This window comes from Bison bison, unplaced genomic scaffold, assembly GCF_000754665.1.
Source record: "Bison bison bison isolate TAMUID 2011002044 unplaced genomic scaffold, Bison_UMD1.0 scf7180017864295, whole genome shotgun sequence".
Taxonomy (NCBI): Eukaryota; Metazoa; Chordata; class Mammalia; order Artiodactyla; family Bovidae; genus Bison; species Bison bison.
The window spans coordinates 11,964,779-11,988,808 of NW_011494867.1; the positions used below are offsets into that span (position 1 = coordinate 11,964,779).

A 24,030-nucleotide genomic window follows, 5' to 3' on the forward strand; every position below is an offset into this window, starting at 1 on the left:
AGTCACTGAGTAAAATACACCAGCAGGTCTTCCCAGAGGCCACCGGCCTGTGGCCTCCTGGGGACACCAGCCTATTGGTGACAATTCTAAATGAGATCACTTCAGGTCCCCAGCCCCTGATTTGGAACCCTGGGGAAGATGCATGTAGAACTCAGCACCTTTATGGGTCTTAGGAAGGTTAATAGGGTGACTGTGCTCTACACCCTGTTATCTTCCCACAGGTTTGGGGCTGCCCTGTATCTTCAAATGGTTCTGCAGTGACTGACTAAGCTTTCACTTAAGGGCAGATTTTGTTGCCAGTGGAGGTTTTTCAAATTCAGGCTGTTGGGTTTTGGCATTGAATTGCAGGGGAGGCGTCCACGCAGAGGATCTGTGTGGCAGGGTTTTCAGTTTCTCGGGGGGTCCCAGGAAGCGTGCTACCACAAGTCGGTCTCCCTTGCCCAGCTGTGGCAGAGCCCCCGGCATCTCTCCAGGACCAGGCGCCTCCTCCGGTCTCCTCTCATCTCTGACCTTTCCCTCCAGGCTTCTGAGAGCTGTGGACAGCTTTTCCTGTCTGCATATCTCACAGCATCCAGAGCGCGAAGGCCATGCGGTTTTTGACTCGGAGTACCAGCGTCAGCTGAGCAAACTGGCTGCTGCTGCTGCTGCTGCTAAGTCGCTTCAGTCGTGTCTGACTCTGTGCATCCCCATAGATGGCAGCCCCTCAGGCTCCCCCGTCCCTGGGATTCTCTAGGCAAGAACACTGGAGTGGGTTGCCATTTCCTTCTACAATGCATGAAAGTGAAAAGTGAAAGTGAAGTCGCTCAGTCGTGTCCGACTCTTAATGACCTCATGGACTGCAGCCTACCAGGCTCCTCCGTCCATGGGATTTTCCAGGCAAGAGCACTGGAGTGGGTTGCCATTGCCAGGTGGGCAAAGGCGGCCCATGGGCTCACCCAGCCAGCTGGGGAGAGCTGCAGCTAGAATCCCACCCTCCACCTCCTGCCTCTCTGTGCTCCCGTCTAAGGAAGGGAACAGCCCTGGGTGTCAGGCCGATGATAGGACAGGAGGCCGGTGGCCCTGGGCCACATCCATCTAAAAGCCTCTTGCCCTTGGCAATCGTTCCTCCTGAAAGTGAAAATCCCTTTTGTCTGTGGGAAAAAACCTCATAAAAAAAAAAAGAAAGAAAGAAAAGCCCAACTGAAAGCACGTTGGTTTCTATTTATAATTGGGGGGAAGGAATTTCACACAGATTCAGCTCATATATGAAAAAAGAACCAATTACTCAGAGGCGGATGTGTTTCCCATTTCCTATGAGTGCTAATTTTTTAGGTCACCGCTCAGCTATTTGGAGATTGCTTCATTGGAAGATGATTTCCTTATCAAGGGCGTTGGAAGGAGCTCTGCCCGCTAGACTTGGAGCATGCCTGTTCTCGGGGCCCCCTCTGCTCACATGTACAAGAACAGGCGCACACTCACCACCCGCAGCCAAACAGCCACCTGCCAAGTCCACTCCCGGGAAACCTGTGTCCCCTCACAGGCAGCGCCCAACCTCAGAGTGGAGGGGACGGCTGGAAGCAGTGACTGTTTTCATCTCTTGCTCACAGATAGGAGGAGAGGAGAGAAAGAAGACGAGGGACCCATTTCCAGAGAGGCAGGAGTGGGAGGGCGGAGCTGGAATTTCCAGCCACTCTTTCTGCCTTGCCTCTCTGCAGCTGGCAAGTTATATGGAAAATGAAGATGCCTTTGAATGGATTTCACTCTGTGGTAAAACCCAATCTCAAGGCTGGAGGAATTCAGAGAGATTTGAAACTTTTGGCCCCTTGGCTAGGTCTCCTATCTGTCCAGCTATGTCTCCTATCTGTCCATGAGGAGGTCAGCTCAGGCTCCCAGTCTGCCAGTTGAAATCCAAGGATGGCCTGAGCACATCAATGGGGCTTGCATCCATCGTCCATTGAGACCCCCAGAGCTGAATTAGCAGGATGGGTCCGCCTTTCTGCTCTAGTCTCTGTAGACCAGGGGGACCTGGTCTGTGCTTCATGAAACAGAAAGACAGTTTCTTTCTACAAAACCCAACCCAGCAACAGTGAGCATGCAAATGGTGAGCCTTTGCAGAGGCTGCAGGAAAGGACTTTCTTTACATGAATTTTCTCAGTCAACTCATGGTTGAACTGAGTCTGTAAATATGTTGGGAGTCTTTGCCCTTTGCACCGATGACTGTGACCTTATTTGGAAAGGCATTTTTGCATATGATCAAGTTCAGATGGGGTTGCTAGGTGGGCCCCAGTTCAACCTGGCAGGGGTCCTTGTAAAAAGGAGAAATTTGGACTCATAGACAGGCATGGAGGAGATGCTATATAGACAGGTTGAATACCACCACAAGACAGGACAGAGGCCTGGAACACACTCTCCCTCTCGAACCCAAAGGGACCTGCCCTGCTGACACCTGGGTCTCAGACTGTGGTCTCCAGAGCTGGGTGGGTGCCAGGGCTGGGCACCTCCACTATTTCTGTTTTACAAATGCTGGGCTGGAGAGAAGCTTTTGCGGTTGCAAAAACTAAAGTAGTTAAGTGGCTTCCCCATGTTCAAATAACAAGTGAATGACACAGTCACGATGTGACCTCAACTTTCTCTGACTGTGAAGCCTCAAGGGTGACAAGGAGGCCCAAAGAGGTCCCAAAACAGGTGCAAGGTCACTTGGTCCAATAGCAGCCAAGTGCATGTGAGGACCAGGTCGCTGCCAGGGCTTAGTCTCCAAGCCAGGCTGAATGCCACTCTGAACAAGGTGACAGGCACATTGGGGTCTGGAGTTGGAGTCATGCCAACAGAAGGTAGAGCGGGGTGTGGGGGCTTCACAGAGGACGTGTGTGCCCATGTGCCTGCCACACCCACCACTCTCACTTTGGCCCACATGGACAGATGGGGGGCAGGAGCTGTTGCAGATATTATTTTTATACTAAGGTAATAGTCATAAATGATCTTCTCAGTTAGAATTGTGTGCAGCTGCTGGTAATAAAGCCCTGAAATGAAAGTGACTTAAGTAGACAGAGGGTCTTCTTTCTTCACAAGAAGGAAGCCCAGGAGGTGTCCGGTGGCTCTGTGATACCGACATCCAGGCTTCTGAGCAGAAAGGAAAAGCTGGAAAGTGTGCACGCTTGTGCTGGTGGAGGGGGGTGGGGATGGAAGGAGGGCTCTTGGGTGTGGGAACCTGTGGGCAAGTGTGGGGACTTGGGAGTGTCCTGCTGGGCTGGAGACAAGAGACCAAGGGGGTCACACAGGATGTTAGACTGAAGGGCGGGTTGAGGGTCCACCCCGGATGATGGCTGCCTAGAGGGGTGTCCCTGGGGAATGGAGCACAGGCAGGTGCTCTGCACACCCACACCCTCTTTTACAACTGGTGACAGAGAGAATCCAGGGTGGTCATTGCCCTCACCTGAGAGCTGCCCCCCAACACCCATCCCAAGAAGAGGGCTTCTGCACTCAGCTGGCCTCACCCCCAAAGAGGACCCTGACTTCCCAGACTGCCTCTTCAGTAATAAGAGCAAAGAGTGGCTGGCGGTTCTTGTCTCTGTTTTAGGAGAGAATCAGGGAGCGGCAGTGACATAGAGAGGACAGGAGGGAACAGCAAAAGGAGGTATAGGAATTGATTGAATAGGTCCAGGGATGCCCTTCTTGTGGTTGATAAGTGAGAGTTAGAACTTTGGGTTACTTGTGAATTTGTTCTAGTTGCTGGACTCAGCTTCTCTGATGACCGCCTGGCCTGAGACTGGACCATGTAGGTGACGGCTTTGTAGACAGCGTGCCCGTGGGTCAACACGTAGCACGGGCTCACGTCTAAATCCAGTGGTTTAGGTGAAACCGCAGTGGTCAGCAGGGCCCTCCAGGGTCATTTACCTCCCGCTGGAATGGCAGGACCCAAGCCTTTGGGAGCTCAAAAATCTCAGCAGTAACTTCATTGGTTTGTCTGTGTTTTGGCCACTGACTCCCTCTCCCTGGGGCTCATCTAGTTAAAACAGGAGGGAAGGAATTTAAAACAGGATTTCTTTTCAAGCACATCTAATCAAATTCTGGTCCGAAACCTGTCTGCCCGTGTGTGCACATGTGACTTCCCTGGACGTCCTTCATGGAGGAGGGTCACTCCTCCCTGCAGGGGGCGGCCCCCTCCCTATTCCAGACCCTCCGTCCAGGAGCCAAGGGCGACTTTTTCTTGTCTGCTCCATCAGACAGATGCACTGTTAAGAAGCCAGACCCTCCAAGCATTCCAGCCTTGGGGCCTGGCGACTACTCCACGCCATTCGTCTTTCTAAAGCGGGAACATCAAGGAGGCAAGAAAAGGAAAAGCCAGCGAGCAGCCAGCCAGGAGCGGGCCGCCAGAGGAGGCTGGGCCCCGATGGCAGGACTGCTGCTTGGAGGCTGGGCGGGGACCAGGCGGCAGGCACCCTCCGAGGGGTGGACGCGAACCTCACAAACGGCCCTTTGTCGCCCCGCCGGGATATGGGGCGTCCCGTGAGCTGCAGTGCACACACGCCCACTGGATTAAGAGCCGTCAGACTGGTTCCCAAAGCAAACACTGAGTTAATTTTTCCAGCATATTCCTTTCATGTCTGGGCTGCTTCAGGCTTCGCTGGGTCACTGGGCTCTTTGTTGCTGGCTTTGCTGAAGCCCCCCGGCCCCTCCGCCTCGCTGGCTCCTGGAGTCCTTGCCCCTCTACGCCCAAGCCCTCATACAGTATTCCATTTCACTTGGGCAAGAGGAGCCCCCGAAGAGATCAGCCTTTGAAATGTGCGGGCAGGGAGCAGCAGCTCCTGGAAGTCCCAGATCGCATTTCTCTGGGCCCCTGGCACGTGCTGGCCTGCAGAAGCCATGTCCTCATTTCAGGATGTGGCCTAGAGTCCACAGGGGCGTGCGAGTCCCATGCCTCCCCTCCTGGAGATGGTCTCCGCACACCACACCACCCTAATCCTTCCTATAGAGCACCAGAGGCCCCTGCCGCCCCGGTCACAGCCACGCCCCTCCATGTGGTTCTTGGGGCCCTGTGGATCCAGCCCAGCCTCACCCCTCACCCCCGGTAGCTCTGAACTTATTCCAGTTCCTTGGGTGTCCCCATCCTCTCTACTGCCAGGACACAAGAGGAAATAGATCTGCCATCAGCGTCACTTAGGGTCCAAGCAGGAGAGAAGCAGCAGCTCTGAATACCAAAGACAGAGAGAATTTAATACAGGGGATTGTCTGCACAAGTGAAGGGACTGGTACGAAGTCAACCAGGGAACGCTGAGGCCACCACAGATGAACAAGAGCAGGAGCCTCCAGTGTCACAAGGCTAGGGACGGAGGGATGGGGTGCCCAGCAGAAGCGGGGACAGTGAAGGAGGGACAGGAGCTGCTACCAGAGGCAGGGACGGAGGAGGCAACACCCCCTGGCTTCCGCCTCCCTGTCTCTGATTGTCCCCCAGGGCCGTTGTTGGCTGAGCCAGCTGGGAGTCAGCTGGCAGATGCCGGCCAGCCCATAAGACAAGGCAGCAGAGGCAGAGGTGGGCAGGGCATGAGCCCAAGGGCCAGCAGACAGAAGATGGACGACGCGTTCTACTCAGGAACCCTTCCCTCTGTTTCTGTACGTCTCTGCTTCTCATCAGCTGCATCTAGTTTTCAAAGTCCTATCGATCGCAAGTGGCAGAAACTTACCTAAAAAGGAAAGGAGCGTCGGTTTGCCTAACGGCAAACTCCAGATCTGAGATTCAGGTAGGGCTGGATCCAGGGACACAAACACAGGAAGTAGGCTCCCGCTCAGAGCTTATCAGCTCTCAGCTCTGCTTTCCTCTGCGTGGGTTCCATTTTCAGGGTGAGCTGGGTGGTGGCTGCAGGCCCTAGACCCTTCTCAGACACTGTGGTGGATGAGGGACCTCTGTCAACAGCTCTAACTGCAGCCCTGGAACTGGGTCTCACTGGTCTGCTTGGACCTCTGGCCAGTATTTGCACCAATGACTACACCCCAAGTGGCAGAATGTTTTGATTGACCAGGCCTGGAGCCAGGAGGTGGGGATCAACCCACCCAAAGTCACAGACTGAAAGGGGAAGCAGAGTCAAAGCCAGGACGGGAGGTAATCATTGCTGGGGGCACAGAGGGTCCTTTGCTTGCTTATGGCATGGCCACCCGACCAAAGAATGGGGCAACTGGTTGTTTATCTCTCTGGTTACATCATCTGCATCTCCCTTCAGAGGTGAAGTTTATCTTCGAGAGGCCACACGTCCTAGGAGCATTTTATTCTGGTTCCCTTCTCGTGGGTCTGCTCCTCACACAGTTTTCCAAGCCTTCCACATCAGTTATCCCATTTGTTCATCCCAGTTACCCTGAGCACTAACCAGGAGGGAAGTTTACATCACCCCGCAGCAGGGGAGACTGAGGACTAGTGGGGTTGGGAGAGGTGCCCAGGGCCACTGCCTACTGAGCACCAAGCCTACGAGCAGCGCAGAAACACCAGGCTTCTTGCATCCTAACTCCCCTGGCCAGCAGCCCAGAGGGGCAGGCACCATTACCCACTGTCCTAGTGAAGAAATCAAGGCTCAGAGAAGTTATGGCACTTGTCTGAGGTCACATAGGTGGTTAGTGATGGTGCCAGGATTTCATATCAGGAACTCAGGCTCCGTAAAATGCAGGCTTTATGCCTCCCCCAGTTCATCTTTTCTTTGCCTAAGCATCCCCAGTTCCTTCAGCTCCGTCTGGTGGGTCCTGCTCGCCCTGGACAGCTCTGGTTCACACCCACGTCCCAGTGGAGTCATCACAAGCTCCTCTTCAGTCTGGACAATACATCACAGGGTCATTCCAGCCACAGTCAAAACCACAACTCCCTTCATTGTGCTGGTCCCCGCCCACTCCTGTACCTCCGCCCAGAGGATGGGGGCGCTGCCCTGGGCACCACCCAGCACCCCAGCTCCAGGATTCAGGGTCCAGGAGCGGAGGAGACCGGCAAGGCTCGGCTCAGCTGTTCCATCCCCAGCCACTCCTGAGAGCTCCACACCCAAGATGCTCCCGTTCTTTCTTTCATGTCTGACTTTTCCCATTAGACGTGCCAAACACAAGAGTGAGGCCCCAGTTTTAATTTCCGAAACACGGTTGAATAAACCATTTCTCTTCAGGGACTGGTGACCTGGGGTGCTCTCTCTCTTGGCTGGAGGCTGGGGAGGTGACTGATGGAATGCGCCCTGGCGGGCAGGGCCAGCACCTTGCTCTGCAGACATGCGGGGACTGGGCTCGGCGAGAGCGCAATGCAGGCAGGGGGGCCAGGCATCAGAGGGAGCCAAGGGGGTCTGCAGGCGTCCTTCCTGTCCTCCGCGGGCTCACTGGCTCAGCAGGAGACAACTTTCTAAAGTCAGGGCGAGACTGGTCTTCGGATTTTCTGCCCAACTTCACTTTGTAGGCGCAGCAGGGCTGACCAGCAGAGGCTGGTCCAGGGGCCCCTCTCCCAGCAAGCAGCCCATCTCCCACCCTGCCTTCCTGCTCCTGGAAGAAGATGGATGCTGGGGCTCTGGCAGGAATCCTGGCACCAACAGCACATGGGAAGCAGTGAGAATCCATGCTTTTTTAAAGGAGCGAAGACTCAGAGGGCTGTGCTTCCCACTGGGATGCGAGAGAACACCTCCCACCGCGTGGCAGCACGGGGCTGATGGCCAACCTCCTTCTCTCATTGGGGGACAAAGAATTACAGCCCGATGCTCCAAAGGCAGCTCACTTCTAATTTCCGCGCTCCTCAGCTGACCTCGTTTCTTGTTCTCTGTCCTCCCTCCACGCGGCTCTGCTCAGGCTTCCCTGACGGCTCCGTGCGGCCTCAGGAGCTGACATTGAAGCCTGTTCCGTCCGCCAGAGCGAGCATGCTGGCCTTCTCCCTCACCATGTATCAGGACCCAGCTTAGAGTCTACCCTCTTTGGAAGTTTCCATGCCTGGCTCCAACTCCAGCGAGAAGGATCCTCTCCCTTCTGGTCTGTAGTGCCTGCATGTCCTCCGTTGTAGCCCCTGCCTGTGACCCACGCCTGTGACGCACGTCTGTCCACTCCAGTGGACTGCAAGTTGCTTGAGACCAGACAGATACACCTTTTTCTTTCGTTCCCACTGCCTCTGACACAGCATTTGGAAGAGAACAGGCACTTGGTAATTGTTGACTTAAAGCACGCTATGGACGCTCAGCAGACACTAATGTGGAGATGGAAACTGGTTGCCTGCTCTGTGCTAAGGAGCAGGGGCGAGGGTCCTAAGCCCTGGCTGCACCCGGAGGAGGGCAGCTTGCCAGGACCCCACCCAAAATTGCAGTATGGTCAGGGTTCCTCCAAAAACTAAAAATAGAACTACCACGTGACCCAGCAATTCCACTCCTAGGTAATTTATCTGAAGAAAAAAAAAACTAACTCAAAAAGATATGTGCACCCCAATGCATGTATTCACAGCATTGCTGTTTACAATAAAAATAAAAGGAAACTTCAGTGTGGCCCTATGGACAGATGAATGGATAAATAAGATGTGCTACATACACACAACCAAGTAGCACTCAGCCACAAAACAGAAGGAAAAGATGCCATTTGCAGCAACATGGATGCAACTAGCGATGATCACACTAAGTCAGAAAGAGAACAACACATACCATTTGCTACCACTTGTATGTGAAATCTCAAAAAATAAAACAAACTAGTGAATATAACAAAAAAGAAACAAACTTGCATGTGGAGTCCGGCCCCAAGCCACAGTCGTGGAGCCCAGAACCAAGGTCACCAAAGCTGACTAAGCCCCTTCGTAAGCATTGCCAACGCCCCCTTGATCATCACCAGCAGATTTCTTGAACCTAAATTAGGCAAAAAAAGCTCATTCCAGTAATCACCCTATAGTGCCCGAACCAATCACCTAATGCCAGCCTTGCAGCAGGACTTTTCTTTGTCTTGAGGCTATAAAAACTGGCTGCTAACCTACAAAAAGCACTGACTCTCCCTGGTCTGTCAGGAGGTCGGCCCACTGCTCTTAATAAACTCACTCCTCTCTGAAACGCTCTGTGTCTGGAAATTCTTTCCCATCTCAGACTTGGATGGCCACGACATCGTGGATATAGAGAACAAACAAGGGATCACAAGCGGGGAGAGGTAAAGGAGAGGGGCAAGCTAGGGGGTGTGGACCAAGAGATAGACATGCCTATGTACAAAATAAATAAGCTAGAAGGACATGTTGTACAGGGAATACCATCAAGTTTTATAACTGTAAGTGGAGTATATTCGTAAGTATGGTGAATCACTATGTTGTACAATCTGAAACTCTAATATGGTATATCAAACACATCTCAGTAAAGAGAAAAAGAACATCACTGGAATTTTCTAAAAGATCTCCAGGTGCATTTAATTAGCCAAGCGTGAGCCTGCTGTGCTGGGGAATAAAAGATGAGCAAGGCTTGGTTTCCTCTCCTTGGACCACTGACGTGACCAAGCTGAGTTTTTTTTCCCCCAAGACAGGAAAAGACTAGTTTTCAAAGTGGAGTCCCAGGAGCAGCAGCAGGGCCTTGCCAGGGAACTTCTTAGAGGAGGGGATTCTGGCGCTCCAGCCATGAACCGCACATCAGAAGCTGCAGGGAGGGTCTGGCAGCCTGGGCTCTAACACAACCTCCCTCAGGGATCCTGAGGGACGGGGGTCTGAGAACTACTGCTCTGGAACTTGTCTCCCACACGGTGACTCACTCACGGTCACATCAGAAAGGCCAGGTGTTGTGAATGGACTCCCGATCCCTTTCAGCGCAAATGACTCAGAGTCTTGGTGGGAGGTGCTCGTCTGTATAGAGAGCTGGGAGATGGACACGCGCTCTATAAACCGTTTCCCAGGCGCTTCTCAAGCTCATGGAGGTGTGGTCACTGGTGCCTTGATACGACGGCAATTCAGATAAACGCCATCTGTCCCACCACACTGCCCTCTCAAAGCACGGGCTTGGGGAGTCAGAGGACATCAGTTCAGATAAATGCCATCTGTCCTACCTCCCTCCCCTCTCAAAGCTTGGGCTTGGAGAGTCAGGAAGTTGGGTCTGGCTGCTTTCTGTGTGTGCATCTTCCCATCTTCTCCTGGAACTCCAGGACTTAGGGCGACCTGGAAGGTTACCCACGATCCTGCTTTGAAGTCTCTGGTTTGGTCAACGCCTGGCTCCACCTACACTTGGGTGTAGGGGGAGCTCAAGTGCCATCCCCACTGGCTCCTGGCCAATGTCTCCTCCGCACCCTCCTGCCTTGGGAGGGGCCTCTTCCTCCAGGCAGACGGGCAACACCACTGACAGACGAGGACAAGCGTGGAGCCACCACTTGGGACTCTGAGTCAACTTCTAGCTCCACGCCTGAGACCAAAGAGCTGCCAAACCTTCCGCCAACGCACATTTAATAATCATAAAACCCCTGCTCGTGAGCCGAGATTTCATTTTGTGCACATGTAAGCAAACCCATGAGCTTCTCAGCTGCTAGCGTGGCCAGTGTAATTATATCCCGTGTTCCATTTTGATTCCACTGGTGAAGCCGAGCCAGACCTGGAGGGAAGCGGGGACCTGTCCCACCCAGGACAGCAGGGGCTCCGGCTTCATTTCCTGTTGATGCTCTCACGGTGAACACCGAGCCAAGCTGCCCTTCTGGACGCACCACCAGAAAGCGCTCATCAGGCTCCGAGCAGCTGCCCACTCCGCTGTGCACAGCGCCTGCAGGGGCTTGTTAATAGGGAGAATTTTAGGCCTCAGCCTTCGTGGGTGGGCAAGAATGTGCCTGTTGGGGAGACCAGCCATTTCCAGATTTAAGAAAGAAAACATCTTGCTGTCAAAGCACCTGGTGAGCCCCACTGGGTACAGCGCATGCTGAATTCCATCCACTTCTCACCACCTCAGGACCACAAAGGATGACCAAAGTTGTATAAATAACCACACGGCTCACTGGAAGGACCCACAAGAGAGTGGCCAGGAAAATGGTTTTCAAACTGGGATCCAGGGAACCCTGAGGTGTCTCCAGGAGCCCATGAGAAGAAGCTGCAGTGTCTACCAATGGTTGGTTGGACACCCTTGAGCAAAGAATCCCCTTCTCTGACCTTTATTTTCCTCATCTATAAAACGGAGGTAACAGTGCCCACTTTGCTGCTTTGTAGAGTTATTTTGAGGATTGAATAAAGCACTGTCTAGGCATGATGACAGCTAGATGCCCTTGTTCTTCCTTTAACCCTGGAGTGTGATTCAGCAGAGAGGGTAAAGGACATTTCAGGAGAAAGGACGGCCAGGTGGCAGGTGTGTGCACGTTATGTGCTGGGAAAGATGCATCAACCTGATTGGATGGGGGGGCCCCACAGCTTCCAAGCCCTGGCATCTCCCATAGTTCCTGGGGCCCCAACTCCTTTCTGAAACAACCAGACTACTCTTTTCATTTGCTTCCTGGACTGCACTGATCGGGGTCAGGCAATAGGTTTCTCTTTAGCATCTTCCTCGATTTAAGGTGAGGACATACTCTTATCTGACTTCTAGAAACATTCAGACAGCAGATGAAGTTGCTTTGTTATCCATAATAGTGATAATAAATCATGGTGATAATAAGATATCATCACCACCGTCACCATCCGATCGTTGGATCTGCCCAGCACACCTGTGCTAGGAACTTCTACTACTCGGCAGATAGGAATCTCTGAAGCCCTGAGAGTAACCTGTCCTGAGTTCTGCCTCCTGGCTGCACTGGGATTGGAAGCAGACTTCACAGCCGACACCCTCAGCTGTGGGTGCGTCTACACTGGTTTCAGAGCCACATTAGCACCACCCACACTCCAGCCCTGAAGACTCAATGTTAGTGGAGGGGGTGGTGAAGGGAAGCTGGTCTTTTAGCTGGGCATCTTAAGTCCTCTTAGGAAGAAAGCAGGGAGGTAGTTGGGAGTTAGAACTCCTTGGATATTCAGAACATGACTTTGGTTTGCACTATCGTCATTATGACCCTACCTTCCCCACAGAAGGCCTTCATGAGCTGGGACACAGCCCCACAGTCCCTCTGGGGACCATGATATTAAAGCATGTATCTGGAGGGAAGCACAGGCATAAGGGAAGAGAGGTTGGGCCTTTTATGAAGGCAAGAAAAATCTCAGTCTTGTAATTCATTCCAAAACTGTGGCCTGAGTTCTTTTTCATGATTCACGTGATGCCTCCTGAAGCTCGGGTAGGGCTAGGGGTGTGGGAAAGACAGTTTCCATTCATTAGAACTCCTGGGGGGACCCATTCTCTCTCTAAACTCCCCCAGTGACATGGATCCTCTAAGATATTTCCTCGAAGGAAATTCTCCAGCATGTCCTTGCCGAGGGAATACAGTCCACGTCACTTGAAAGATTTAACGAGCCAAGTTCAGTTTTGGAACCCACCAGACACACCAAGGAGACTGTTCTCAGGCCCCCTGGAGAGTCTTTCCGAGTAGATTGTAGAGCAGGGCCAGTGTGGTTCATCAGCTGGAGATGTGGCTGCAGCCGACTGTGTTCTTCCCTCTGCGCATCCCAGACCCCAAGTTCCTGTCATGTCACCTCCAGGACAGCCGACTGTGTTCTTCCCTCCGCGCATCCCAGACCCCAAGTTCCTGTCATGTCACCTCCAGGACACACAGCACTCCATGCCTACCTTTCCAGGTTGCCATGGAGTCGGGTCCAGAGACTGCGCCAAAGGTGGAGCCCGAAAAGACAGGAGTTCCAGCCTAGTCATCACTGAGCCCGGCAGGGAGGAAAATGCCATGAGAGCAACTCAGACCCCAGGCACATGCTCATCACCCCCTTCCCGCCCCTGGTCTCCTCAACATGGATGCAGACTGCAAACGCGACAGGAAAGGCTTCCCATGGTCCCTCGGAGCCCTGGTGTCCGTGGCTGTGCCTCCATTAGCAGGCAGCTCATCAGAAGGGGCTCCCACGGTCACAAGAGTGAATGCGAGAAAAACCATTCATCTCTTCCTAGAAATACACGCTGGTTTCTCCACCTGGCTGTTCTCTCCACATGCAGGCCGGGGGACGCTGCAGGTGGACCATTCCCTGAAGGAATACCACCCTTTGGCCGAGGTCATTCATCCACTGATTCTATAAATATACTGAGCATCTTCTACATACCACGCACTATCCAGGCAAGGCAGTGTGGCAGGGAACCAGGCAGACTAAGGCCCTGCCCTCACGAAGCTCACATCCAACAGCAAAGTGGAGTGTCGCCCGTGCCAAGGAGGGGCAGTGCTCTGGGGAGGGCATTCCCTCGGCTAGGTGCTGTGAGCAGGGCACACATAGGGACTTCAAGGCCTGTCCGTGCATACAACGTCGCCGTCTTTACCACCAGAGAGAAGTGAGTCTGTTGTATGATTCCAAACAGTAGTTCTCCTAGACAGATTTAATGAGCAGGGTTCAGAGTGCTGACCACCAAAACGGTTAAATCCTCCTATGTTCATGATGCAGAAATGTGGTGCGTTCTAATCAGCCCCTGACTTTCACTACGGGGCCAGTGGGAGCCAAGGGATTAAGTATGAAATGAAAAGACCTGGTGTTATTTTTATTACAACATCTCTAGGGATGACAGATCAATTTCATCTCACCAGCTTCCAGCAATTGGTACTGAATCCCAGACATCCTGTGTCAAGAAGAAATGAGCTGCAGATTTTTTGTGAGAGTGTCACTGAGGCCTGCCCTGGGCCCAGGAGGGAGGGTAGCCCTGTGTACGGTGTGTGCCCTGCCTCAGGTCTAGACGGACAGTCCCAACCCTGATGCTGAACCCCCTGCAGATCTCAAAGTATTAGCACACTTGTCAAAAAAAATCTGTCTGTACAATTAACTAAAGTGTGTTGATTAAACAGCACACATCACACAGGCCTGCAGGGAGAGGAAGAGATAGGCTGGTGTCAGGTGCTAAAAATATCCCACAGACCCTCCTAATGCATCACCATTTTCCAAAGGGTGGAGCCCTGAGCTGATTAGCAACAGGAAGCGGAGTTGGGGTCGCGCGTGTGCATGCTCCATTTCTAGAATCCAGAAGTCAGTTTCCTTGTTTGGGGGAAAGAGTGTTTAAAATAGATAAATCACAAGGAAAAAAGGAAAGAGTTCGATTAATGCTATCAAGGTTACGAGGCCCATGGAATTAACACTGCAGCGCTTTGATGTGGACACGTTCCACATGCTTTGGGCAGCCTATCTGCTGTTTCTGACTGGTGCCACCATCACCACCACCACCATCGTCATCGCCATCATCACCATTAACAGCATCATCCCACCCTAGTCACCACCACCATGGTCATCCACCACTGCCATCATCATTATCATCACCACCATCATGAGCGCCATCGTTACCACTATGGTGACCACTGTCAACAAGCAGCCCAGAGTAACTGTGAGACACCAGAGCTGCCTGAGCCAGGTCGGTGGGGTCAGACACGAGCGGGGAGCGGGGAGCCTCCTAAGCGGCGCCATCCTCTCTGGCTCCTCTATACACAGTTACAGGTAACCAGGAGTCCAGCATTTTATGCACCAGCTGTAGCATCACCTCTGTCCCCGAGTTCTACCCAGGGCCTGACCCCAAGAGTCAATTACAGCTGTTTTCATTGTGCTCATCGGCTTCCAGCATCCACCCGGCCCTGCTTTCAACAAAGGGTGGATTCCCATGAACTCGCGTCTTTATTGCCAGCTGGTTCCGATTAGAGATGAACCAGTAAGACGACGGGTAATACAGTCGCAGCGTGTTCCTAAATGTAGCACTTTTCCATGTGTTTTGATTTACCGGGTGACCAATAAAACCCAGCCCTTCAACAAGGTGGATTCCATACCTCACATGTTTTGCTTATTTTGGTAAATGCAGCTTTTCAGAGATTGAAAAAAGATGGGGGGTGACTTAGGTTGATAATATCTCTTGGAGTGTGTGTGTATAACAGCTTGGATAAGTGTGGGAGTGTGGGAGTGTGCATGATGGAGTAGTCAGAAGCTGGGTCTGTCTGGCAGGGTATTAGGCGTTGATTTCAGAACATCTAATATTTCTATGCAATATTGTCAGCACCCTTAGTGAAATGGACTACGAATCTAAGAAATCAATAACAGGGATGTTTCCTCCCTCGTTTTGTGAACAGGGCTCTTTCTTTCAAAACGTCTATCTTTTGTCTGCTCGTCGGCCCCCTCCGAAGGCAGTTGCGACTTAGCAATTTTCCTCCCCCTCGTGCTGGATGGAATTGTGGACGGTAGAGGCAGCGTGATTTTATCTGAAGCAGAGAAAGCCCCACCTAGTAGTTTCTGGCCTGGGAGATATTGAAGTGAAGGACAGTGTCTTAAACACAGAGATGGCCTGGGGAGATGAGTACCAGGATGGTTTGGGTCCCACTCACAAGACAGTCCCTCGGTCTAGAACAGGAGCCGGTGACGGGAGGGCAGTCCTAACCCACACTGCTCCGAGGGGCCCTCCCTCCCTGCACCTGGGCTCTGTCCCACAGGGGCGGCCTGTGTGTCGAGAGGACGCTGTTCACGCAGACCCTGCAGCCCAGCGTGGCACGCAGTGGCACTCCGTGTATGTTGAGCATCACATGCAGGATCAGAGAGGGTGAGGGAGAGGTTATCTGAGGGAGGTGGATTTGAGTCTAGTACTATGGATTCTGTCCAGAAGGAGGGAAAAAAGAGGTTTTAAATGAGACCTGGGACCTGAATGTTGGGATCACAAAACCAGAAGGGGACTTAGAGACTACCCAGCCTGGTCTCCTGTGATGCATGGAGCACTGTGTCTTTAAGAACGGGAGCATTTTACACTGTAACCTACCATGTCATTCATTCAGAAACAAAACTACAATGACAAATCCCTGCCCTCATGGGGTCTACACTCCAGGTGGGAAAACAGAAAATCAACAGGCAAACAAGCAGGAACAGCAGGTGACAAAACAGAGCGCCACACGGGCGATCAGGGAAGGTGTCTCCAGCAGTTCCTGACGAAATCAAACCTCAGGGAAGAGACAGCACGAGCGTTCCTGCAACAGCGAGGGGACTCGTGATGCACATGCACCCAGGCGGGCACCACTACCCAGGGAATGGGGGGCATTCAGCGTGTCAGCCCCAAGAGTCGGCGTATCTGAGACCTGTACCCCAAAGTGTGCTCAGGCCTCTAGGTGTGAAGACAGTCGTGGCCATGGCAGACGTGGGTCTTTGGTTGGTTTGACCAAAGACCCACCATTATCCATTAAAACTTAATAATACAGTTTTTTTTCCCCCCTCTATTTCCCTTAAACTTAGCAAGTTTTTCTGGCATTCAAAGAAGGAAAAACAATCCAGGACAGATATTCCTTACTTGTATCTTTGCAAAAGACAATGTGCAGAGGAAATGTCCAGTTGCTTCCTCTTCCGGGGGTCACCGCAGAGGCTGAAGTCCATCTCTCATTTGATCATAGTGTCCCTGGCTCGTGGGGCCGCATCATCACTCTCAGGAGGAGAGTGGAAATAAGGTCAGTCTTCCCATTGGGCCAACCTGTGTGAAGAGGACACTTTATTGTTTTCAAGTAGTTCAAAGGTGGTGGAAAAAAATCCCTATAAAAACAGGCAGGAGTTTATTAAAACTCTAATGAGTGTAAAGTTGCAGACACAGCGATTCACTAATGGGCATGGGTTCCTGAGTTAATATTTTTCTGTTCCCGCATGGAGAGATGTTGCTGGGTGGAAGCACCAAGCTGACGGAGCCAGCCCAAGTTCTCCTGTGCCAGCCCTGCCTTATGCTCCCCACCAAAGGGGACCACACTCTGGAGGAGGTCTCTGTGTTATGTCTACCGTAGGCGTGGTTCAGTTTCCACCATCACTAGTAGGATCAGCTTTACACAAAGAGCTGGGGGTGGGGCTGATCAGCTTCCTGCTTGGTAGCCAATATTTAACACCAGCCTGCTGTGGACAGGCTGGAGAAGATTCTGCCTGGAGAGATTCATGCTAGGGGAGCAGGAAACCATATCTGGGGAAGGTGGCACCTGAGTTGGTGCCTTGTCACTGGTACTGTTCTACTTTTCATTACAAAAGTTGAGCTATTTCAAATCCTAAAAGATGATGCTGTGAAAGTGCTACACTCAATAAGTCAGCAAATTTGGAAAACTCAGCAGTGGTCACAGGACTAGAAAAGGTCAGTTTTTATTCCAACCCCAAAGAAAGGCAATACCAAAGAATGCTAAGACTACCCTACAATTGCACTCATCTCACATGCTAGCAAAGTAATGTTCAAGATTCTCCAAGCTAGGCTTCAACAGTATGTGAATTAAGAACTTCCAGATGTTCAAGCTGGATTTAGAAAAGGCAGAGGAACCAGAGACCAAATTGCCAACATCCACTGGATCACAGAAAAAGCAAGAAAATTCCAGAAAAAAACATTTTCTTCTGCTTCACTGACTACACTAAAGCCTTTGACTGTGTGGATTACAACAAACTGTGGAAAATTCTTAAAGAGATGGGAATACCAGACCACCTTACCTGCCTCCTGAGAAACCTCTATGCAAGTCAAGAAGCAAGTTAGAAACAGACATGGAACAATGGACTGGTTCTAAATTGGGAAAGGAGTATGTCAAGGCTGTATATTTCCACCCTGTTTATTTAACTTATAAGAAAAGTACATCATATGAAATACCAGGCTGGATGAAGCACAAGCTGGAATCAAGATTGCTGGAAGACACATCAATAATCTCACCTATGCAGATAATACCACCCTTATGGAAGAAAGCGAAGAACAACTAAAGAGTCTCTTGATGAAAGTGAAAGAGGAGAGTGAAAAAGCTGGCTTAAAACTAAACATTAAAAACATGAACACCATGGCATCTGGTCCCATCACTTCATGGCAAATAGATAGGGAAACAATGGAAACAGTGACAGACTTTATTTTCTTGGGCTCCAAAATCACTGCAGATGGTGACTGTAGCCATGAAATTAAAAGATGCTTGCTTCTTGGAAGAAAAGGTATGACAAACCTAGTTAGTATATTAAAAAGCAGAGACATTACTTTGCTAACAAAGGTCCATCTAGTCAAAGCTATGGTTTTTCCAGTGGTCATGTATGGATGTGAGAGTTGGACCATAAAGAAAGCTGAGTGCCAAAGGATTGATGCTTTTGAACTGTGGTGCTGGAGAAGACTCTTGAGAGTACCTTGGACTGCAAGGAGATCAAACCAGTCAATCCTTAAGGAACTCAATCCTGAACTGGAAGGACTGATGCTGAAACTGAAGTTCCTATACTTTGGCCACCTGATGCAAAGAGCTGATTCATTAGAAAAGCTCCTGATGCTGGGAAAGACTGAAGGCAGGAGGAGAAGGGGCCAACAGAAGATGAGATGGTTCAGTGGTATCACTGACTCAACGGACATGAGTTTGAGCAAGCTTCGGGAGATAGTGAAGGACAGGGAAGCCTGGTGTGCTGCAGTCCACGGGGTTGCAAAGAGTTGTACATGACAGAGCGACTGAACAATGACAACAAAAGTTTCCTTTTGAAAGCTTAGAAAATAAAGATGAGCAAGAAGAAGATCAGAAACCACTAAAATGACAAAGATCATATACTTCATAACTGGGGCATCATGAATAATGACACTGGGGGGAAACCAGGCACAAACTAGGGACCTGCAGGCAGCCTACTTCTAACGCTGCTCCCAAGGGTGACCCTGCCAACATTCTGGAGTATGTGCTTCTGCAGCCCTGGCAATGGTGGGTCAAGACGACGCATTCTGCCAATTCGTGAATTCTTGAGAACTACACAGTCAAGCAACTGCCTTTATGTCGCCTTCCTCACAGTAGTACTAGTACGGAGAATATTCAGAAAGGAGTCAAGCGCAGGGGTGTATGAAGTGTGTGGACATGTATGCCTGTGCCTCACTGGGGTGATAGAGAAACCGCAATATACTCATATTTCGGGTCTATGCTCAGCAGTCGAGCTGGCATCTCACTGGATGACCACTGTCTAACACCAATCAGAGGATGCTTTCCTGACACTTGTTTTCATTGCTTTCATCATATGAGGTTTGTAAGTGCCAATAACGATGATGGTGATGGTGGTGATGGTGATAATGTTTTGCTGGTGATGATGGTGATGTTTTGATGGTGATGATGGTGAAGATGGTGATAGTGATGAGGATTATGGTGTGATGATGGTTACGCTGATAGTGAATGCTGATTGTGGTGATGATGGTAACGACCTGATAGTGAGGGTGATGATAATAATATGGTGGTGGTGGTGGTGATGACTAACACTTATATGGATGTCACAGGTGCCACGCCTTGGTCTAAGCCCTCTGCATACATTAACCTCCTTAGTTCTCATAATTGTGCTGTGAATGAGGACTTATAATTTCCTCCATTCCACAGACGAGGAAACTAAGACCTAAGAGTAAAGTCCCTTGTTCAATCTCAAGAGTGACATTTTGGAAAAACTCACTGAGAGCAGTGGTACAGAGGAGTTAAAAGAGTTTCGTTTCTTTGGATGCAGTAACTATAACTATAAAAGCTTGTTTTTTAGCTCATTTGGAAACTGAAGGTTAGCAGGGTCTCTTTGCTCTTTCTTTTCTTTCTTCCCTTTTTAGGTATTTATTTTTAAACATATGAGCCTCTGTTTCACTGACAGTCTGTGAAAAATATTTGTCCCTTTTGAGGTGTTTATTCACCCTGGAAAACTGGCTGCCATCCAAACACTTTGTTTTCCAGCTATCAGTGTAAACTGAGGATTCGCATTCTCAGGACAGTTAGGTATTGTTCACTTGTTGAAAACACTTTAAACCTCAAGCTGTTTACTTCATTGCTTTTACCTTGTTTATTGTATTAAAACACAGCACAAACACAAAATGGAAAACAGACAGGACAGACGGAGTGTGTTTAGGGTATTTCATGGGTCCTGACAGCTTCCCCTGATGTGGAAGCAAAGGGGAGATGGTGAAGAAAAGAGCCATTGCAGTCAGCGCACAGCACAGGGCACCTGAGAAACCGGGGTGTCCCCGGGGGAAGCAGGCGTCCACTTGGAGCAGCGGCCATCAGTCTTGACTAGGTCCTTCTCAAACTTTCACGCTCCTTCCGGGTCGGTGGGGGCGGGGGGCATGCTAGGTGTCCAAGGTAAAACTAGGGGAAAGCTGAAAGCCAGGGACCAGACGAACTTCAGTCTCGGGCAGGGAATGAGCAGACAATAACTCAGCAGTTACACATCGTGGGGAACATTCTATGATGGGCAACGGCAGAGGCCATTCTGTTGTATTAATATTTTCCTTTTCCTGAGCAACAAGAGGGGTTTGGATGATTCTCTCCGCCCCCACCCCCGCCGCCAGGTAGGCTGAGCCCAGGTGGTTAGTTCTGGCCAGTGGACCATGAGCAGTGATCTCTGGCACTCTGGGTCAGGACTGAGTTCCCGACACTCTCCTGGCTGAGCCCAGGGTGCAACCACCATCCTCCCGGGGCCCTAACTGGCTATCTAGACAGGGCCCCAAGGAAACGGAGGTAAACCTTTATTGTGTGACATCACCAAGGTTCTTGGGTTAAGCTGTCACTGACCCATCTTGCTGATACAGAGGGGAGACCCCGCAGTGCCCTGGGGCATTGGGGAGGGTGGTGGGCAGAGACGGGGGTCAGTAGGCCATCCTCAGGCGCCTGAGGGGTAAACTGAGCCCAGAAGGAGCTGGGTGGCAAATGGAGGGAGAGCATCCTGGCAGAGGGAGCAGCCTGCGGAAACGCCGACAGGAGAGAACTTGGTGCATCCAGGGAAACGCGGACGGTCCAGCAGGAAGGGAGAGGAGGCACAGGTGTGGCTCATGGTGGGGGGCCCTGAGACCTTGCAGACCATCCTGAGGTCATGGTCTTAGCTCAGGCTGCCATGACCAAAGACTGCAGACTGAGGGCTGCTCACGGTCTGGAGGTCGGGTCCTGGGGAGGTCTCTCGTCCTGGTTGACAGACAGTGGCCTCCCCTCTGTGTCCTCTTCCTCTTCTCCTGGGTCACTGATCCCATCGTGAGGGCCTCACCTGCTTACCTTGGAATTACTGGCAAATCCCACCACCGTGGGGGCAAGGCTTCAGCAGATGGAGGTGCGTGGGGTAGGGTGGGGGACACAATCGCAGGGCGCTGTGAAGATGGCAAGGATTACGAGGACGCTCTGGGCAGGGGGTACACAGCCACCCCACACAGCAGCCTGTGTGGCCTGGGCCCTAGGGAGGGAAAGGCTGGAGGGAAGGGAGGCCCTGTGAGCGCCTTCTCTCACCCACTCACACATCGCTCCGCAAATACACACTGAGGACCCACTGCATGTCAGGCACCGTTCAGGCATGGAGGACACTGCAGGGAGCAGACAGACCCAGAGCCCTGTCCTCATGGAGCTCTCATGCAGAGACACACGCGGGGCAGGGACACGGTGGGGAGTCTGGGTTCTCTTCTGCGCGAGTGTTGTGTGTCCACAAAGTGCTCAGCACACTCAGGCAGTCTATATTCCAGACGAAGGTCTGGCAGTGCCCCCAGGGTGGATGGGGGGCAGAAGAGGACCACCTCCCTTGCCACCAGCCCTCTGACGTATTAACTGGTTTGTCCTTGTAATAATGCATTTTAAGAAAAAAATTACATAACCAACACAAATAATTGTATTGTTTACGATGAAGGCGAGTAAAAAGGTAATGAGGAAGGTGTCAATTCAAAGTCGATTCCAAGAAATGTTCATCAAAAGAGTGATGGAAGGGACTTCCCTGGTGGTCAAGTGGTTAAGAATCCACCTGCCAATGCAGGGGATACACGGGTTTGAACCCTGGTCTGGCAAGATCCCACATGCCGTGGAATGGCTGAGCCCACACACCCCAGAGCCCGTGCTCCATAACAAGAGAAACCACCACAAGAAGAAGCCCACACACCACAGCAGCCCCCGCTCACCGCAACTGGAGAAAAGCCTGTGCAGCAGAAAAGAGCCAGCATGGCCAAAAAATAAATAAATGAAATTATTAAAAATAGAGATAAATTAGCTGATTTCTGCTCTGCATTTCCAGCCATCAGTTTCATGAATATAAAGCACAATTTAATTTTTTTTTTTTTTTAAAGAAAGGAATCCTGGAAGACGTGACAGGAGGGTTAGTCCCTATGCAGTCGGGAGGGAGGTGGCGCCCGGCGTGCAGGAGGGAAGGGCCACTGCCAGCTCCCTGGTGCCAACCTTCCTAGGTCCCTTGAAGTGAAGTCACTCAGTTGTGTCTGACTCTTTGCGACCCAATGGACTGTAGCTTACCAGGCTCCTCAGTCCATGGGATTTTCCAGGCAAGAGTACTGGAGTAGGTTGCCATTTCCTTCTCCAGGGGATCTTCCTGACCCAGGGATCGAACCCGGGTCTCCCGCATTGTAGGCAGACGCTTTACCGTCTGAGCTACCAGGTCCCTTGAAACTAGGACAAAGCTTCTCAACCACCAGGTGACCCTATGCATTCAGTGGCGCGGTGACTGCTTATCATCCAGACTGAAGTCAATTTCAAAACTCATCCTGCAGAGCGTCTGGGTGAGGAAAAAAGAAAAGAAAAAGAAAATGGGGAGATGCAGGCTGCCCCATGGGCTGGTTCTCAGACAAACAGACAGAAGCAGGTAATGGGCATCCCCCGGGAACTTGGAAGCCTTGGTGACAGGCGTGTAGTCTGCCCTGGGCCCAAGATCCAAGGTGCCCAGGGAGGGCAGTTTCTGGAAGCCACTTCTCGCTGCTGCAGGGACCCACCAGTGCCCTGTTTGTGGGGTGTGGACATGGACCCTTCCCCCGATCGCACCCCATCTGGGCACCATGCCTGCAGATGGCATGGAGGTCATCAACTCTCAGTATTTATTTTTGGCTTTTTCCACTGCACATGCAGTCAGCTATCGGGCCAGACACGTTTTGCTTTGTTAATTTGTCCTGGTCTGTGACTGCAGCCTTGAGATGGGATCTAAGGGCGGGCTCTATCTGCATTGACACAGGAGTGCCAACTGTGTCTCTTTGACGACAAGATAAAAGCAGTTTGCAAAAAAGGGGGAGAGCAAAGTGCATGCAAAGCAGAAGGCCCCGGGGAGGCGGCCACTGAGCCACATCTGCAGGAGATGGATGGACATCTCGTCTTCCCTCTCTCCATGAGACGCGTGGTGGGTGGCGGATGGCCGAGTCTCCGCTGTGTGAGCTGAAGAAGCGCAGCTCCCTGGAGGCCCACAGCACACTTGGCAGCCCACAGTCCTGGAGGGCTCCTGCCTCATCAGCCACGTCGGCCCAGTGAAACTACTCAGCAGAAACTGCTGCCACCTTGCACGTCCTCGTGTGTTCTGGGGACATAACGGAGGACAAGGTGAACCCACCCTGTCCCCACAGGGCGGCCCACAGATGGGAGCTCTCAGAACAAGAGTGGTCTTTTCTGTCCCCAGTGCTATCCTGGTTCCCTTCCTGCCCTCCAGCTTCCCTCCTGGGCTGCCGTGTCCACGCCTGACCCTGAAATAGCAGGGGCCCCCAGGGCCCGGCTGGCCCACTTCCTGCTCCATGGCTGGACCAGACTTCCTCATCCATCCCAGGATCCCCGAAAGCATCTGTCTGAGCCCAGCAGGGATCAGCCCTCTCCCCGACCTCCCTCCAGCCGTGTCCCCTGGGATCCACCCTGCTCACCTGTCCAGCACTGGGCAGCCTTGCATGGGGTGGGGGACATGGTCTCCACCTGAAAATCCAAGCTGACCCTCAGCCCAGGCCATGGTCACTGCAGGGCTGGACCCACCTGGCCCACTGGGCCCCCTGTGCCCCCTCCCTCTATCTGAGTCCAGTAACAGGAGTGGTCCTAAAAAACCCAAGGAGATCTGGACGCAAGAATTCCAGCCTTCTTGACCTATGAGCTTCCAGAGGCGCTGCCTCCCCTGCACGCCTGGCCTGCACTTGCACTTTCCTGGGCTCCTAAATCACTGTAGACGGTGACTGCACCATGAAATGAAAAGACGCTCGCTCCTTGGAAGGAAAGCTGTGACCAACCTAGACGGCATATTCAAAAGCAGAGACATCACTTTGCCAACAAAGGTCCGTTTGGTCAAGGCTATGGTTTTTCCAGTAGTCATGTATGGATGTGAGAGTTGGACTGTGAAGAAAGCTGAGT

The 24,030-nt window shown here is 51.8% G+C and overlaps 1 long non-coding RNA gene across 1 annotated transcript in view; it reads right to left on the reverse strand.

Moving 5' to 3' along the window:
* Positions 1–24,030, reverse strand: part of LOC104996553 — a 76,455-nt gene that overhangs the window by 1,171 nt on the left and 51,254 nt on the right. The window contains exon 3 of the long non-coding RNA XR_826214.1: positions 16,272–16,448. This is a non-coding gene — a long non-coding RNA (uncharacterized LOC104996553). The remainder of the gene's footprint in view (positions 1–16,271; positions 16,449–24,030) is intronic.